Below are 17,335 nucleotides of genomic sequence, written 5' to 3'. Positions count from 1 at the left end.
GGGACATGAGAACATGGGTATAGCTTCGTCTGCACCCTAGGCTTCTGTCTTATTTATATTTATTCAGGTGCCTAGGGGAGAAATCAGCACAAACCTTGACCCTGGAGGTGGCTGTAGGTCGGTGTCTTCAAAGGGGGAAGGACAAGGCTGATCAGGCATCTGAGGATCCAGACTTTTGCCCCTGCAGGTTTAAAACCAGCCTCCCTGCCCCTCCCCCACCCAGGGTATCTTTCCTCTGGCTGGACCAGTCTGTCAAACAGGTACTCCGCTGTTTAAAGAGGAGGTTGCTGTGACACAGGAAGGAAACTTGGGCAGCAATTGGCTGCATAGCTGGTAACAGGCAAGCAGAAGTGTGAACCAGGCTTCTCTGCACCCGACCCCAACCCTAGGACTTCAGGGTGTGTCAAAAATGCTCCAGGCCTGAGCATCTATGACCTGTGATAGAACAGGGGTGACGGGAGCTAGGGCACACAACAGGTACTAACTACGAATTCCCTCTGTCTCCAAGGCCTCCTCTCTTGTGTTGTACTGATGCCAGGTGAGTACCCATGTACTGTGGGGTGAGAAGTGGGAGCCCCAGGGCTGAAGGGGTGGGTGCTCAGGCAAACTGCAAGCCTCATCTTGGAGGAGGCTCCGGAGACAGATTGGGGCTTTGGGGCCTCGTCTCCTGGCAACGTGACTCTGGGGACCTTGCCTGTCTGCCTTCAGCTCCCCAGGGAGCCTTGCTCAACCATCATCCCCAAGAGGTGGTATCTGTCCCCCACCCAAGCCTGTGGAGTGGAGTAGCAGAAGGACAAGGGTTGTGAGGGCAAGGCTGGGGCTGGTCTCCTCCCTGCCTGCCAGGCCTGGCTCTTTCTGAGCTTTCCGTGTGTCCACCTCTTCTGATGGCTCTATCCCTGCCCTCTTCTCGTCTCTGTTCTTCCTCCTCTGGCTTCATCCATTCTGTCCACCCGCCTCCTAACCTAGCTGTCTCTTTTCTGTCCCTTTTAACTGCCCCCCCACCCCACCCCACATCCCTCTGTGGATGCTCCCTATGGTTCTTTGTATCTCTGTGTGCCCAGTGCCTCTTCCATCCTCCACCTTGAGCTTCCACCATCAGACTTGCTGCTTTTCTTGTTTCCCCGGAACCCAGGGGCCTCAGGGGTTTGGCACCCCAGCTTGGATGTCACAGAGAGGTTTTGTGCTATGTTCAAGAATGTCAGTCAGCCCAGGAAGTCCAACATCCACAGCCAGCCTCTCCTCTTCATCTTCCTATTCCCTATCTGTTAAGAGGGTCTTAGAGCCCCAGTGGAATCGTATCTGGGTGCTGGTCTACTGTGATAGAGTGCACAGAATGTCAGGCCAGGGTGACAATCCTTTTCAGGTAGCCAGGTCTCTGTCCTCACTCACCCTGGCTGGCCTCCTGATGCCACAGCCCTCCTCTCAAGGTAGTCTCCTCAACAGTCTGGTTCAGGGAGCCCATAGGCTCACCTGACCCGCTTCGGCTGCAGCCTGGCGCCGTCTAGTGGCAGCCGGTAGACACAGCTGTCCCTCTTAGCTTCTGTTGGGCACCAGGAAGGAGCTACACTCAGGCCTTTGCTGCTCCTAGTCACTATCCAATTTGTCTTCATCTGTCTCTACTGTGATAATCATACATCTCAGAGGTCAGAGGCTAGAGGTCAAAGCCAGTGTCTGTGAGGGGTCCTCCCCTCAGCCAGCCCTCCAAAGGCATGAATGAGGGCTGCCGCTCTAATGGCCACTTACCATAGGGCTATTTGTCCGACGAATATGTATTGACTCATGCAAGCAGCATGAGCCTTGCTGTCATTTCACAGGTGTGGAAGCAGAGGCTGGGAGGGGCAGGCAAGTTCTCTCCCCATGTGACTGTGTGGGTGTGGGGCACAGTTGATCCTCTGGCTCATTGCTTAGCTTAGTAAAGTGACTCAATCATTCTGTGGAAGAGTCTAGCATCTGTGAGACACTGTCCAGGCAAAGCCATGGATAGAGCGGAGTCAGCACCAGCCACATTCTAGGATCAGGGAGGCCACCTTGCGCTTTTTGAGCTCATCTGCAGGAGCCCAGATTTCCAGGAGGCAGCAGCACTCATTGGGTGGAAGTGCATGGTGGGAAAGGACATGGTAGGAGGTGGTATGATCCTGGCTCTGCCTGGTGCGGTGATTAGAACAGGTAGTGTGTTGTCTACAGGTCAGGGTTAGTAGAGAAGGAGGAGGGAGTGTCTGAACCCTTGGCCTTGTTGGAGCTCATGACACAGAGGCACACCCTCTTGTATCTTGTATCTTCCACAGGCTTTCCAGTACCAGTGTGTGCCATGCCATGCCAGGAGACAGGGCAGCCAAGCTGACATTCCCATGGAGTCTGCAAAACGTAAGAGATCCCCCCAGAAATGAGCCTCTCACATTGTTGCAGGATGACAGAGGCCAGAACACTGGAGAGAGGAGGCAGGTGGTGTCCCCTGGCAACACTTTGTGGTGAAGGGAATGTTCTAGAGCTTATTCTGGGTGGGAGATATGTACAGGATATCCAGGTAGGTTCATGAGGAATTGTTCACATCAGATGCATGCAAATTTCACTTGTATCTAAAAGATGGATGGAAACCAAACCAGTCTCCTGTCTAGAGTAGAGAGGCAGGGAGGGGTGAAGTTGTAATGTCCAGGAGCTGGGGGCCACTAGAGTGGCCAGAAGAGAGTTCCATGGAGGGTTTACTGATGGGAGCCAAGGTTAGGACTAGGGGCTGAGGAAAATCAGGGTGGATGAAGCTGTAAGGAACTGGAAGACTTGGGAGCCCTGGGCATTTCTCATAGACTGGGGGAGTGGCAGGAAGCCCTTGAGGAGCTGTGTACTCATTCAGTATGCTGGTGCCCAGGTCCCCAGGATGAACTAGAAGCCCCAGATCTACCTTGTCACCTTGGAGTCCCTGCGGTACTGACCAATCTGCTGTAGATCAGTTAGGAAGCCGTAGCCCAAAGCTCTTCCAAACCAGGAGTCCCTGGGCTGGAGAGTCTTCTCAGCTTGCCTACCCTGGCAGGGAAACTGAGGCCCATGAAAAGGAAATCACATGCCACGGCCTCACAGCTTAGCTTGCAACCAGGGCTGTGACCAGAAGCACAGAGCCAGGTTTCCAACCCCTTACTGGATGACATTGTCATGCCGGAGGAATTCCCAGCTGCTGAGTCCTGGGAGTGGTGGGCAAGGCTTGCAGGCCCTGCAGGAAGCCACCCACTCTGCTGTGTCCAGGGTTTCTGGGGTTGACTGGAGGCCGCAGACGGTGGGATGCAATCTTCTGCCTCTGTGACTCCAAGATGAGCTCATGCAGGTCCTTGCTGGCCTGCAGGGGGGAATGCAGAACCTGGCCCTGGCCCCAGTAGCCAGAGGCTCCGCTGAGCACCGCCCAAACCCTTGCCTGCAATGTCTCATTAGGATGCCAGTTGTTGCGCAGACTGACGGGCAAGGTCACTGAGAGCAGCAAGAATGTCAGGGCACCCACACTAGCTAGCAGCACACACTGTTCCTGCTGACCCCAGCACCACTGGCCCTTCCCTCTACTGGTCCTCACCTCTGCCCTGGCCTTCTCTGCTTGCAACTCGGCCCCCCTTCCCTCGCCTCCCCTCCTCTCCCCTCCCCTCCCCTTCCCTTCCCTTTCCTTCCCTCCCCCTCCCTCTTCCTTCATACCCTAGGACTCTAACCAGACGTGTTCCACTTCCATGTGGATCCCTTTGGGGTCTGCAGAATTGGTCCGAGCCACAACCCCAGCTCCTATGTGTCTCAGTCTGCTCCCTAGCTCTGTGACCTGAGACCACTTGGACCTTAGTTGCTAGATATCTAGAGTCTCAGTTTACTTACTGAAATATAGAGCTAATAGAACATGCCTTCTGAACTATTCAAACTTGATGAAACCCTGCTCTAGGTCCGTGTTTTTCTGTGAGGTACTGTGTTAACTGCTGGGGCCAATAACCACCTCATCCCTACAGTACAGGTAGGGAAACTGAGGCTGAGAAAGAGCAAAGCGGGGCTTGCTGGCTACAAGATCATTGTTCTCTGCCAAGTCCAGGGCACTGAGGAAGGAGACAGAACCACCAGCAGGAGTGTGCCTTCCCTGAGCAGGGAGGGTACCAAGGCCCAGTGGGGTCATGTGTGGACAGAAGTGATGATTCCCAGATCTTAGAGTCAGCCAAGCAGGTGAGAGGTAGGGATTTGTTAAAGGCACAGTGGCTGGCAGGGCTTCCAGTGCCCCCCCACACACACACACATTTGGAGACAAGGATGGGGCTGTGTGGTTGAGGTGGAGCGTGAAGGACTTACAGAGATGTTCCATACAGCCTGTGTTGGTCCCCCACTCCCCCTGCAGTGGCTTTTACCCACCCTGGGCTCTATGCCAAGGGATGACAAGATGTCAAGGAGAGCCCACAATCTTGAGTCTCCACACGGAGACCTGAATTTACCTGTTTGAATAAGGCACAAAAACCTCACACCAGAAGGAGGTGCTCAGAGCGGGGCTGGGCCTGGAGCTTGCTTGAATAACACAGCAGGGGTGGCTGAAGAAGGGGTGTAGGAAGCCAAGAATCCTGTCCCTCCCCATGGGCCAGGGTGGGGCCAGCCTGTCCTCACTCCCAGCTGAGGCCTTCCTTAGCCTTGGGAGGAGGAGCTTTCACGAGTTGCCAGTGTGTCTGAGTTACACTGACTTACCATAGCTGACCTTCGGGTATCTTCTAGACCTCTGTGCCTTCAGCTTCTGTGTGGACCAGTCTGGCCTTGAACTCACAGAGATCTGCCTGGCTCTGCCTCCGAGTGCTGGGATTAAAGGCATGCGCCACCACCGGCCCGGCTTTCTGAAAGTGTTTCTATGCCAAACACACAGGGTGGTAATTGGCACCTCTCTGGTGATGCATAAGAAGGTTCCCCAGCACTCCCACCTGAGAGACCAAGAAAGGGTGACAATGAGCCCCCCTTCAGAGTCACTAAACCCAGGGCTCTAAGTGTATCTTGAGCACTCTGGGATAAGCTGGTGAGGAGCTGGTAAGCCCCTTTTGGTCAAAGCAAGTTCAAGGTAGAATGTCCAGGCACAAGAGGGTAGGTGGAGTCAGAGGGGGCAGAAAGGATGGGTCTGGCTGGAGCTGAGGGAGGGTTTTTAAGTTATCTATGGGGGGGAGTGTACTTACTGATGGGGTGAAATGAAGGGAGGAAAGGAGAGGGAAGCGTGGACTCCAGGCTGGGGGGCATGTGGGTTTCACAGAGGTGGGCTGGCTGGTCTGTCCCATGCTTGAGTCTTTGGAGAAGTGGTTGGGAAACTTTGGGGAGCCAAGGTGGGCGCCCAAACTCTGGCAGGAAGGAAGTGCCCTGACATGTGCCAAAGTTGAAGGTCAGCTTCCAGAGGGCAGAACAGAAGTCAGCAGTCAGAGGGCAAGGTGTGATGAGTACTGGGAAGGTATGGCAGGGCAGAGTGCAGACGCTGGGGAACCGTGGGGCTGTGGAGACTTCTGGGATGAGGCAGGATGAATGAGGTCTGGGCCAGGCTGGGGCTGAGGTGTTATGGAAGGGGGAGGGGTCTGTGGAGGATAGGCATAGGGCTGCTTCTTATGATGGTTATTACTACCCTGCGCTGTCCAGAGGGGCCTGAAAGAGCCAGATAAAGGTTTTTGTCCCTTCTCTGAGCTTCTGAGTGCTGGCCAGGCCCCAGCCTTGGTTTCTGCTCCAATACCAGAGTGGAGGGATAATCCACTGGATTCCCACTAGCTGTGTGACCAAGGCAAACCCCTTGACCTCTCTGAGTTACTTTCTTTACCTGTAAAGTACATAAGAGGGATGGTTCCTTGGTTCAGATGTGTCTGTTGCTGAAGCCAGACAATGTTGTCACCTGGTCTCCATCAGGCTTCGGCTGGGAACAGGCATGTGTAATCTGCACCCGTCCCCAAGATTCAACTCTGGCCCTGCCTCCTTTGACCCCAAGTCCAGTACCAGGGGCAGGGCCTGGTAGCTCTGCTCCCTGAGGGGTGAAGCTTGGTCTCCCTCTTGTGGCTGTGCCTGTCATCACACACTTCCTTGGGGGGGTGGATTACAGTCCCATGGTGTGTGTGGAGTGGGGAGGGAGAGCGGGGAGGGGGGTAGTGGAGGGGAGCAAGGAAGCACTGACCTCTTGTCTACTCCTGACCCTTACTAGTGCAATAGAGACATCAAGGCTAAGGCAGACCGGCCTTTGATTTGTCCCAGGCCACGCCTGCTGCGGGGGGAGGGGAGGTAAGAAATGGAGGCTGTCTCTCCTCAGGGCATCTTCCCTGAGGCTTTTCTTCCTGGCAGAGCACCTCGGGGTCTCCTTGGACCCAGCTTGCCCATAGCTCATGGGTAGGCCCTGCAAATAAGCGGCTGGTGTGAGTGGGTGTTTGGCGGTACTGCCAGGCTCAGACTCTGCTGGGCTGCCAGCTGCCAGCTGGCAACTGGCAACTCTGCCACCCAGGTGGCCAATGTCAAGCCTAGAGGTTGCCCCCTGCAGGCTCATACCTGGGTTTCTGAGACTCACACAACCTTCCTCCTGGAAACCCAGGAATTGGGTCCTACCCCTTCTTCTTAGATTCAGGCAAGACAGCTATGTCAAGGGGCTGCAAAGGAATGGTCTATATGAAGGTAGCCCTGCCTGCTGGGGGTTCCCTTCTGATTCAGTCTGTGTGGCCCCAGAGGGCTGTGTGTGTGTGTGTGTGTGTGTGTGTGTGTGTGTGTGTACTTCATGTAACCACATCCTTGCCTGCCCTTCCGCAGGGGCTCACACTTCATCCACTCATTCATCAAAGATAATTAGCATCCGTCCTGTTAATGAGACGGTCACCAGAGGACCACCAGAACACAGAAAGATGTAGAATGGGTGCCAAGGGCATCGTGGGAGCCCATAAGAACCAGCAGTACGTCATCAGAGGCTTGTGGCATCCAAATGGCTGTTGAACACTATGAAGAAACTGTCAGGCCAAACAAGAAGCAAGTGGTGTAGGCCCTGAACTGCCATCAGCCTCCTGAGGATCACTAGCCACATTGTGTCTCAAAGAAGGCAAGAGCCCAGAGAGGTGTGTGACTCAGACATAGCCACACAGTAGCCAAATGACCCATCAGAATTTAGACCCAGGCCTGGATGCCCTCATTTCAAATCTCTCTATTCTTTGGTCTCAGCAGAGTGAGTTAGCCAATGCCCCATAGCTTTGAGGCCAGTTTACAGAGGGCAAGAAGGGGTTCAATTTGGCTAGTTTGGGGTTCTAGAAAGTTACCCTTGACCACAGGTAAAGCATGTGTTTATGTTTAGATGTGTACTATATGTGTGCCTGTGTATGCAGCATATGGTGTATGTGTGCATGCATTAGTTCATGTATTTATGGACATATTATGTACATATATATGTGGACTTTTGGTGTGTATGTGTGCATTACATGTATGTATATGTATATGTATATGTATATGTATATGTATATGTATATGTATATGTATATGTATATATTTGTGTGTTTGTGATGTGGCTGGTTGGAGGCAGGGGATATCCCAATCCCGGAGACTGGTAACAAGGACTCAGCAGTGGTCCTGAGGGATGGTGGTGATATCCTGGCCTCAGAGGGCTGTTAGTTGAGAAGTAATGGATTCAGAGTCTGGCCAGGGCATAGAGTGGTGGTGCAGAGTGGGTGTAGGGTGAACGGGAGGCAGCATGTGTCTGGCATGGGAACAAGTTGGTGGACCTGGCATAGGCCATGGTCTCTAAGGTGGGAGAGAAGAGCTGCCAGGGAGGCCAGGGAGTTCAGGCCTGGACCTGATGGTACAGGCAGACCTGCTCCTCATTGGGGTGTTCTATGTTGTGAGCGCGCACATACACACACACACACACACACACACACACACACACACACACACACACAAGCAAACACACCCAGCTTCCCCCGGGGTGCCTGGCCAGCATCCAGCTCAGCTGATGACAGAGAAAGCTCAGTGTGCTAGGCTGCACGCTGCCCTGCCCAAGCCCTACCCAGGCCCCTAAGTCACAAGCCCTGGGCCACCTTCAGGCCTGGGCTCATGGTGCCCCTAGGAGACAGATGCTGGGCCCCATCCCATCAGGAACCCCTTTCTTTCCAGGCTCCCTGAGGAACACCAGGCATGATGCCCTCCCCAAATGTGTCCTTAGGATACACACTTTCTCCTTCCAGCATTGAGTGTGCAGCCCCTGCCCATAGCCTGATGTCTCTCTCCTAGATGTCTCCCCACTGCTGGGGAGAAAATCAAATGGACTTCATCAGCTTTTTAGAGAACTGAGGTCTCCAACCCCCAGCTGGTACCTTGTCTTCTAAGCCTGTGAAGAGATCCCACATCATGACCTTTCCCAGGTACATCCTGTCTGACTCCATGACCTATCCAGGCCCCTTAGAGCCCCAGTTTTCTCACAGGTCCAGTGGAGTTGGATGGCCTCCCCATGGAAGATCCAGGATGGGTCTATGGTGGCCAATGGGTACACTTCTCTGAGAGTGAAGGGCTTCTGTCTTCCTCTTGTGGTTCACCTGTGGTGTGGGGTCTCTTGGCAGGGGCTCTGTGGGTCCCTCCTTCAGGGCCCGTCCTTGGCAGGTTGCCAACTGCTCTTCCAGGCTAATTAAGTTATTTTCAAGCAGATGTACAGGGTGAATCAGTGAGCACTTGGCTGCAAAGCAGTGATCAGTGCCAGCCTCCAGCCCCCACCCTGGTGCCCAGCAGCTCCAGAAATGCCACTGAATACAGGCCTCCTGGACTGGACATCTTCTGCACACTGGGGGCGCACCATATTATCACCTGTCTCACACCCTAGAGCCTACTCCATAGCTCTCTTGGGCATGATGGGGCGAGGGTGGGGTGGTAGTGTCTCATATCAGGTAAAGAATGTGGTCCAGCCTAGAGATTACACACTGGTGACCCAGGTCTTTCTAGCCTTCCTTTCTGCTCTCTGCTTTGGGGGACAGGAATATCTGAGTTGGATTGTCAACATCCCTAGGAACTTTTACCAGCAGTAAAAGCTCCAAGCCAGTGTTCCCTGCAGCCTACTGTGCTCAAGATGTATGAAAAACTGGGGTATGCTCCCATTAAACAGATGAGGTACCTGGAAGCCAGAGTCACACCATCCCTGCTGGCCAGTCCATGGCCACATCACCATCAAGTTCTCTGTGTTAAGCTAATGTCAGTGGACAGAAGGGAAAACCAGTATGAAATTGAAGGCCTACCTCTGTTACCTCCTACCCCTGGCCTCAGTTTCCCCTGCTGTACATTTACAGCAGAACTCATTGGTTCTGGAAGGTTTGGGGGAAATTTGCAATACAGCATACAAGGAGAGACCCCATGATTGGTGCAGCCTAGCAAGCGTGTCCCTGGGGTGTTAGACCTTCTCACACACCTTCCAGCTTGCACTGTACCCAGAGTTTCTCTGTGGCCCCCAACTTGGTAGGGTAAGGAACTCACCTGGGTACCACACTGGAAGGACCTCCCCTAGTGAGCTAGAACTCTGGATTGGGCCGGGTGGTGGTGGCACACACCTTTAATCCCAGCACTAGGGAGGCAGAGGCAGGCGGATCTTTGTGAGTTCAAGGCCAGCCTGGACTACAGAGTGAGATCCAGGAAAGGTGCAAAGCTACACAGAGAAACCCTGTCTCAAACAAACAAACAAACAAACAACAAAACAAAACAGAACAAAACAAAAACAAAACGAACTCTGGATTGGAGTTTTTATTGCTGATAAAAATTCCTGGGAATGTTGAAAATCCAGCTCCTATCCTGGGACAACAGGTGAGTCCCAGCTCACCCCAACTGACATCCAACCCTAGCTGATCATGGTGGCATACACCTGTAACCCCATTGCTCAGGAGGCTGAGGTGGGAGGAGTGTGAATTCCAGTCTAGCCTGGGCTATATATCACGACTCTGTCTCAAAAGACAAAAACAGGGGCCAGTGAGGTAGCTCATTGGGTAAAAGCACTTGTCACTCAAGCCTGGTCTGTCTGTCTGCCTGTCTGTCTCTGTCTCTGTTTGTCCCTGTCTCTGTCTCTCTTTCTATCTCCCCTTCCCTCCCCTTCTTTCATGAACACACACTAACACACCTTGATGGACCTGGTGGTTCACAATTATAACCCCAGCTACCAAGGAGGCTGAGGCAGGAGAATTGTAAGTTCATTCCAAGCCTGCTTGGGCTACAGAGTGAGTACAGGGTCCACATGAAGAACTTCGTGAATTCCTGTCTCAAAATAAACAGAGGACTGGGCATGTGGCCTTGTGGTGGAGAGTTTGCCTGGCATGCCCAGGGCCCGGGCTGTATCCCCAGGACCACAGGAACAAACACATGCACCAGGCATGCCAGCAGTGCTTTGCAGCACACCTACGTCCTTGCTAGCTTGGCCACCCTGCTTGGCATTTTGCACATGCTCTCAGAGTCCTCTCCCAAGTGCAGACTCTTCTTCCACGTCTTTCGTGGAATGTGTCACTCTTTCGGGGTCTTTGGTGCCACTGGAGAAGGTGGGCCGAGGACATGATGTTGTAGCTACTGTCTGTGCTCATGCAACAGTATTCCTGTCTCTTCAGTGGCTGTGATCAGGGACTTGAATGAACATTTAGGGTTCAGGACTAGGACCTTTCCACGCCAGGCTGGGCCTCCAACATTCCCCAAGGCCAGAGGAAATCCAGAAGTTTCAGAGACCAAGGATGGAGCCACAACAGGCCAGGACAACACTGCCCATGGCCCCTGTAGGCCCTGTTCCCAGGTCCTACACCCCTGACTCTGTTCAGCACACAAAGAGTCAGCATGTTCTGGGGTCTGCAGTTAAGCTCAGGGATCCCACTTTATTATGCTTATGAGCAGGAGCGGGGGTAGTTCAGCATGCTATCTTCTTGGGGTGCAAGTCTGGGTGAGAGCCCCCATCTGGAAAGAAACAGGTGGAGGAGAAGAGGGAAGAGGTGGGAAACACCTTGTGTCCTGCATTCAATACTTTCCGCCATCTTTGTTTTGAGGAGGGGGGACTGAAACTTCCCAAGAAACTTCCCAAGAAACTTCCCAAGATCATCCAAACAGGACAGTAGAGTGCCCAGGGAGGGGCCAAAGCCCTCACAAAGGGACCTTGCCATTGAGAGATCTCATGGTAGCAGAGCTTTGCCGAGGTTCTGTGGCTTTCTACGAGAAGGAGCCTTAAGGGAGTGTGTGCAGGGGAGAGCAAAGGCTCTGCAGTCACATTGGGGTGAATAAAGACAGGACTCTGCACGGTGGTGCACACCTGCAACCCCAGCACTTGAGAGGCAGAGACAGGAGACCTGTGACAGCAAGTTCAAAGTCAGTCTGATCTATGATCTATGTAGAAAGTTCCAGGCTAGCCAGGGCCACATGGAAAGACACTGTTCAAACAAACAAACAAACAAACAAACAAACAAACAAACTGCATGAGAATTAAAGGAAGGGGAGAGCTGTGATGTGGAAAGAAGAGATCAGTTGCCTCTCCTGCTGATGTACAGAAACTTCCATACAACTGACAAAGCTGAAGTGGCCTACAGAGGGACATTGTGTGCTCACCTACTAGCATCTCAGGTGGGATGCTGAAAATAACAAATGAACTATACTTACCTAGGCCCAGAGTGTTTGGATGTCCTCATCCAAAAATGCACCAAGAACTGAGATTCATTATAGTCATGTTTGTCAGACATTCAAGGAGAAGGGATGTCCTCAGGCCCCTGGTGCAGTGTGAGGATGCTGGTAAGGTTAGGCCTGATTGTTACTGGTTTATTTGGGATGGTCACTCAATCTCTCTGAGCCATTTCTGTAGCTTGACACCAATAGCAACATCACAGGGTGCTGTGGGATGTTCTGTATGTTAAATGTGTTGCTCTGGTTGGTTAATAAATAAAACACTGGTTGGCCAGTAGCCAGGCAGGAAGTATAGGTGGGACAAGGAGAGAGGAGAATTCTGGGAAGTGGAAGGCTGAGGCAGAGAGACGCTGCCAGCTGCTGCAATGAAAAGAGAGATGTAAGGTACTGGTAAGCCACGAGTCACGTGGCAACTTATAGATTAATAGAAATGGGTAATTTAAGATAGAAGAACTAGATAGCAAGAAGCCTGCCACAGCCATACAGTTTGTAAGCAATGTAAGTCTCTGTGTATTTACTCTGTTGGGTCTGAGCAGCTGCAGGACTGGCGGGTGACAGAGATTTGTCCTGACCCTGGGCCAGGCAGGACTGGAGGAAACTCCAGCTACAACAGGGTTAAAAACAAAAGGAGGAAGAGAGAGAGAGAGAGAGAGAGAGAGAGAGAGAGAGAGAGAGAGAGAGAGAGAGAGAAAGAGAGAGAGAGACTGTATGAGAACTCACAGAAATTGTTTGTTATGGAGGCAGAGACAGGAGGATCTCTGTGAGTTGGAGACCAGCCTGGTCTACAGAGAGAGTTCCAGGACAACTAGGGCTACACAGAGAAATCTTGTCTCAAACAAACAAACAAACAAAAATTGTTGTGGAGACACCCCTGAGTCATCTAACAGACTGTCGGGTCAGCAGTGTGCGAGACTCACTGTAGAATGTCACCTGTGCTGGCCGACAGAACTGTTGTTGCCTGTGTCTCCTGGATGGTCTGGGGGTCGGGCACCTCCCCTAAAGTGGCTCTGCTGGAGGCATTGGCCAGACACAGGCTGTATTCAGCCACACTTCTCCAGAGAACAGGTGGTATAAGGCTTTGGCAGCTGGACCTCACAAAGATTTTCCCTGGACAAGTACTGAACAGTTGTCCAGCCAATGTGTCCCCTGGCACTTATAACGTTTGGCACAGTGCCAGAAGCCCACAAGCTGGTGGTGAGCATAGATAGGGTGGGACCCTTACTTCAAGAATATGAAAAAGTTGGGCAGACAAGATGGCTCGGCAGTAGAAGCATTTGCTGCTCAAGCCTGACCACATGAGTTTGATCTCTAGAACCTACATAAAGGTACCGGGAGACACGCAACCCCATAAAGTTGCCCTCTGACTTCTACACACATCATACAGTGGATGTGTATACACTCACACTCAGAGAGTAATAATGAAAGTCATTTCCCAAAGGATATGGAGACGCCAGTAGGAACTCTCATGGTGTATGCCTTCAAAGAAGACTTCGAAATCTGCACCAAGATTGAGATTCATTATAGTCGTGTATGTCAGACATTCAAAGTGATATTGAAGAAGCTAAAAATAAAAACATTGTAAAAAGACCAAGTTGATCAGAATGTGTGAACTCAAAGACAACAATTGGTTCCAAGTTTCTAAAGCAAAATTCTGAGCGTCCATTGACGAGACTGCCCATGTGGGCACTCCCTTTCCTGGTTTCACCATTTATAATCACGCTCCATCTTGGGCGTCCTTTAAAAGTCAACATTTTCCTGGAGTTGGGAATTTGTTTTCCAGCACCACGCGGCCTACGCTATTATCCACAAACAGTTAAATCAAACCTATCAGGATTCGTTTTTTTTTTTTTTAAATCAAGATTCTTCTTTATGTAATATGTTGATTAAAATGAACCACTAGAAAAATATTAAGTGTCTCAGAGTGGAGATGAAATGTATATAAACATGGGTGAACAAGCAAGGCATTAGCTCTCAAGGACTGCCGTCCTGACTGGAGAAACCCGGGTGAGAACCTGCACAGAGTAGAGATCAGATTTGAAAGGAAACACATTCAGCAGAACCATGACACTTTGTTATACACTCAAAGAGGAAAAATCCAGACTGTAGTTCTGAGAGTTTGTGAATTAATGTATCATTATAGATATTTAAGAATTTTTTTTTTTTTTTTTTTTTTTTTTGTGGGCCAGTGAGAAGGTTTAGCCATTAGAAGCACGTGCACAAGCCTGACAACCTGAGGTTGGTCCCCAGAAGCCATGTAATGCAGAAGGAGAGACCCTCCATAGTTACCTGGGTGTGGCATGCCTGCACCCTTCCCCCATAATAATAAATAAATACATTAAAGACTTTTTAGTTGGGTGGGCAAAATGACTCAGTGGGTAAGAGTGCCTGCCACCAAGCCTAATGACCTGAGTTCTGTCCCCAGAATCCACATGGTGTAAGAAGACAACTTTCTCCTGAAAGCTGTCCTCTGACTTCCAGATTTGTGTCATGGCACTCCAGCATGCTCGATCCTGGGCAAGAACACACACACACACACACACATGCACACATGTGCACACACAAAGTGCACATGCACATATTTATGAAATAAATAAAAATGCAATACAGAGAAAAATTAAAAATAAAAATAAAAGGGCTGGAGGAGAGATGGCTCAGCAGCCCTGCTGCTTTTCCAGAGGACCTGGGTTCTAATCCCAGCACCCACATGGTGTCTCACAACTGTTTGTAACTCCAGTTTCAGGGAGTCTGATGACCTTTTCTGACTTCTGTGAGCACCAGGCAAGAATGAATAAACATATTGTAGGCAAAATACCCGTACATATAAAATTAATTTAAAAAATTAAATCTATAAGAGAAATAAAATCAATCTCTCTCTCTCTCTCTCTCTCTCTCTCTCTCTCTCTCTTTCTCTCTCTCTCTCTCTCTGTCTCTCTCTCGGCAGTGGGAGCCAGTCCAACATTGCCACTTGCCCACTCCATGACCTTGGCCTTCACCCTTGATGAGTCTGATCTGATAACCTTCTAGATGGTGATTTGGGGGCTCTGCGAGACCAAGCACTGGACCTAAGGGTCCCTTTACAAGCAGTAACTGGAAGCAGGTGGCACTCACCCCACCTGTCTGTGTGGCCTGCCGGAGGTATCCTGTTGGCATCTAGATGATAGGGTAAGACAATCTTCCTGGCACAGACTGAGACTCAGAAGTGAACAAGCAAACTGAGCAGGTGGCTGAGGTTCCAGCCCCTTCTTCCCATAGTGGGCAGCCTCATCCTGCGCTGTGGGCTTTGCTCTGCCCTGAGCAGTGCACCTGCCCTGACTTGTGTGGGAAGGTAGGAGACCCTGGACCAGTGGCTGGGGAGGCAGGGATGTCTACTGAGCTAGTCTCTATGTCTCACCTTCTGTTTTGTTCTTGTGAAAGACAGCACCCACTTCTCATGGTTGCTCATCATGCGATGGGTGCAACGCCTCACCACACCTCATGGGGGCGGTGCTGTGAGCAGCTTCTTTTTAGAGAAATGGAAACTGGAGCCAAGGTGGAGGACTTGCTTTGGTGAGCCAATTGTGCCCCTCACCGGGAAATTCATAGGCTCAAGGTGCCAGCATCCAATTGGGATGGCAAGTGAGGATGAACCCTTGGGAAGGTACAAGCGTGTTGTGATCTAAGTGAGAACGTCTCCCGAAGGCTCATACATTTGAATACTTGGAACCCAGCTGTTGGCATTGTTTTGGGAGGTTGTGGGACCCTTTGGCACTGGGGCCTACTTGACAGATGTAGAGTTGTGGGGGTGGGGGCAGATGGCTGTATCTAGCTAGTTCCTGCCTGGGTCTCTGCTTTCCAACTGCCACTGTGATGTGCCTGGTCCAGTCACTCAGCTACTCCAACCACAAGCCACTCTCACGGCCTTGCCTTCCCCGCCACCATACACCATATTACCCTGACAAATCATGACTTATCCAAGGTCACAGAAAGCAGCAGCCAGCACCCAAGCCCAAGTGTGTCTTGTGGTCTGCCCAGCTCATTTATCCCCAATACTACCAGGCTCATCCCTGCGCCAGCTCCTGAGGCCTTGACTTCAGACTCCATGCCCATCTCGGACTGCCTGGTGGCCACTGGGCTAGATTTCTGCAGCACCAGCGCCCCCTGCTGGCCGACACATCTGCATTGTCCTTGCACCCATAAAGCCCCTACCCTCTCTCTCCACCTGGCTCTTCATGCCTTACCCCTGCCTCTGCTCGGCTAACCTTCAGGGTCTATAGGCCCCTCCCTGCACCTGAACAGTCTGACCTTGTCACTATTTCCTCAAGGTCAAGGGAAAACAGGACTGGATCCAACTTGGCCTCTCTCCCACTTCATCTTAGTTGAGTTCTCTCCACCTGCAAGGCCCAGCCCTGGCTGGGGCACTTCAGATGGAGATCTACAGAACTGGGCTCAACTGCTAAAGCAGGATGGAGCCTTTTGGGCAGCGGATGTTGTCTTGAGCACTGGGCAGGTAGAAAGGAAGAGGACACACAGACAGAAACCCTCAGGTGGCAGTGAAGTCCCCTAGGACATTTCTGCCCATTCTCTCTTGTTCTTCCCCTTTCTCTCAGCCAGCACCCTGAAGCCCCTGCTGTGCCCAGCACCTCTGTAGCTCTGGAGAGGGGATCAAGGATTCTGGCTCCTCCCAGCCACTCATCAGTCACACACCACACCATCTCAAGAGCTACGTGCCCATCCTGCCCAGCCACCCAGCTGCCACACCCCATCTCAGTAGCCACCCAACTACCCCAGCCACCCACCCATCACACCCCATCTCAGCAGTCACACACCTAGCCCAGTCACCTACCTACCCCCACCACCCACCCATCACACCTCACCTCAGCAGCCACCCACCCATCACACCCTATCCCAGCAGTCACACACCTACCCCAGCCACCCACCACACCCCATCTGAGAAGATGCATCCAGTCTACACAGCACAGGAACCTACACCCTTCCTGACTCCTTCTCCTGCCTGACCCTTCTGAGTCCCTGACCCCAGCCCCAGAAGACCCTACAGACTCCATACAGCTCAGCCATTTACTTCCCCTTCCCTGACTGCCTGCTAGACTGAGGAGGGGGTTGTGAGAGAAGAGAACATCTAGACAGGTCACAAAGACATCTGCCTCTCTTCCAGCCCTCTCCCGGGAGGGCAGCTGCAGACCTTTGCCAGGCACATACATGTGCACATATGTACCCACACACTTTCCCATCTCCAAATCTCATAGCACTTTTCCTAGGCTTTCAGGGTTAGAGTTACTGTTTGTGCTGGGGGCCTACATCCTCTCAACCCTGGGACCCCACCCTCTGACTAATGAAGCCCCCCCCCCACCCCTGCCTCAAAGTCATGACTCCTGAGCTCCTTCCCTGGCTTTACCCTCGGTCTGCAATGTTCTCCACCCACCACCTCACCTGTCGCTGCCTGCCCACTCTGTGGAGCTATGGTTAGGAAGTGTCCCTGGAAGGCTTGGGCCCTAAGCGTGGTGTTGCTGGGAGGAGGAAATTTAAGAGTGAGGCTCCAGGCGGCGGTGGCGCACGCCTTTAATCCCAGCACTCAGGCTGCAGAGCCAGGCGGATCTCTGTGAGTTCGAGGCCAGCCTGGGCTACCAAGTGAGTTCCAGGAAAGGCACAAAGCTACATAGAGAAACCCTGTCTCGAAAAACAAACAAAAAAGGGGGGCTGGAGAGATGGCTCATTGGTTAAGAGCACCGTCTGCTCT

This window comes from Onychomys torridus, chromosome 2, assembly GCF_903995425.1.
Source record: "Onychomys torridus chromosome 2, mOncTor1.1, whole genome shotgun sequence".
NCBI classification, from domain to species: Eukaryota; Metazoa; Chordata; class Mammalia; order Rodentia; family Cricetidae; genus Onychomys; species Onychomys torridus.
Note: the sequence above shows the minus strand (reverse complement) of the source record.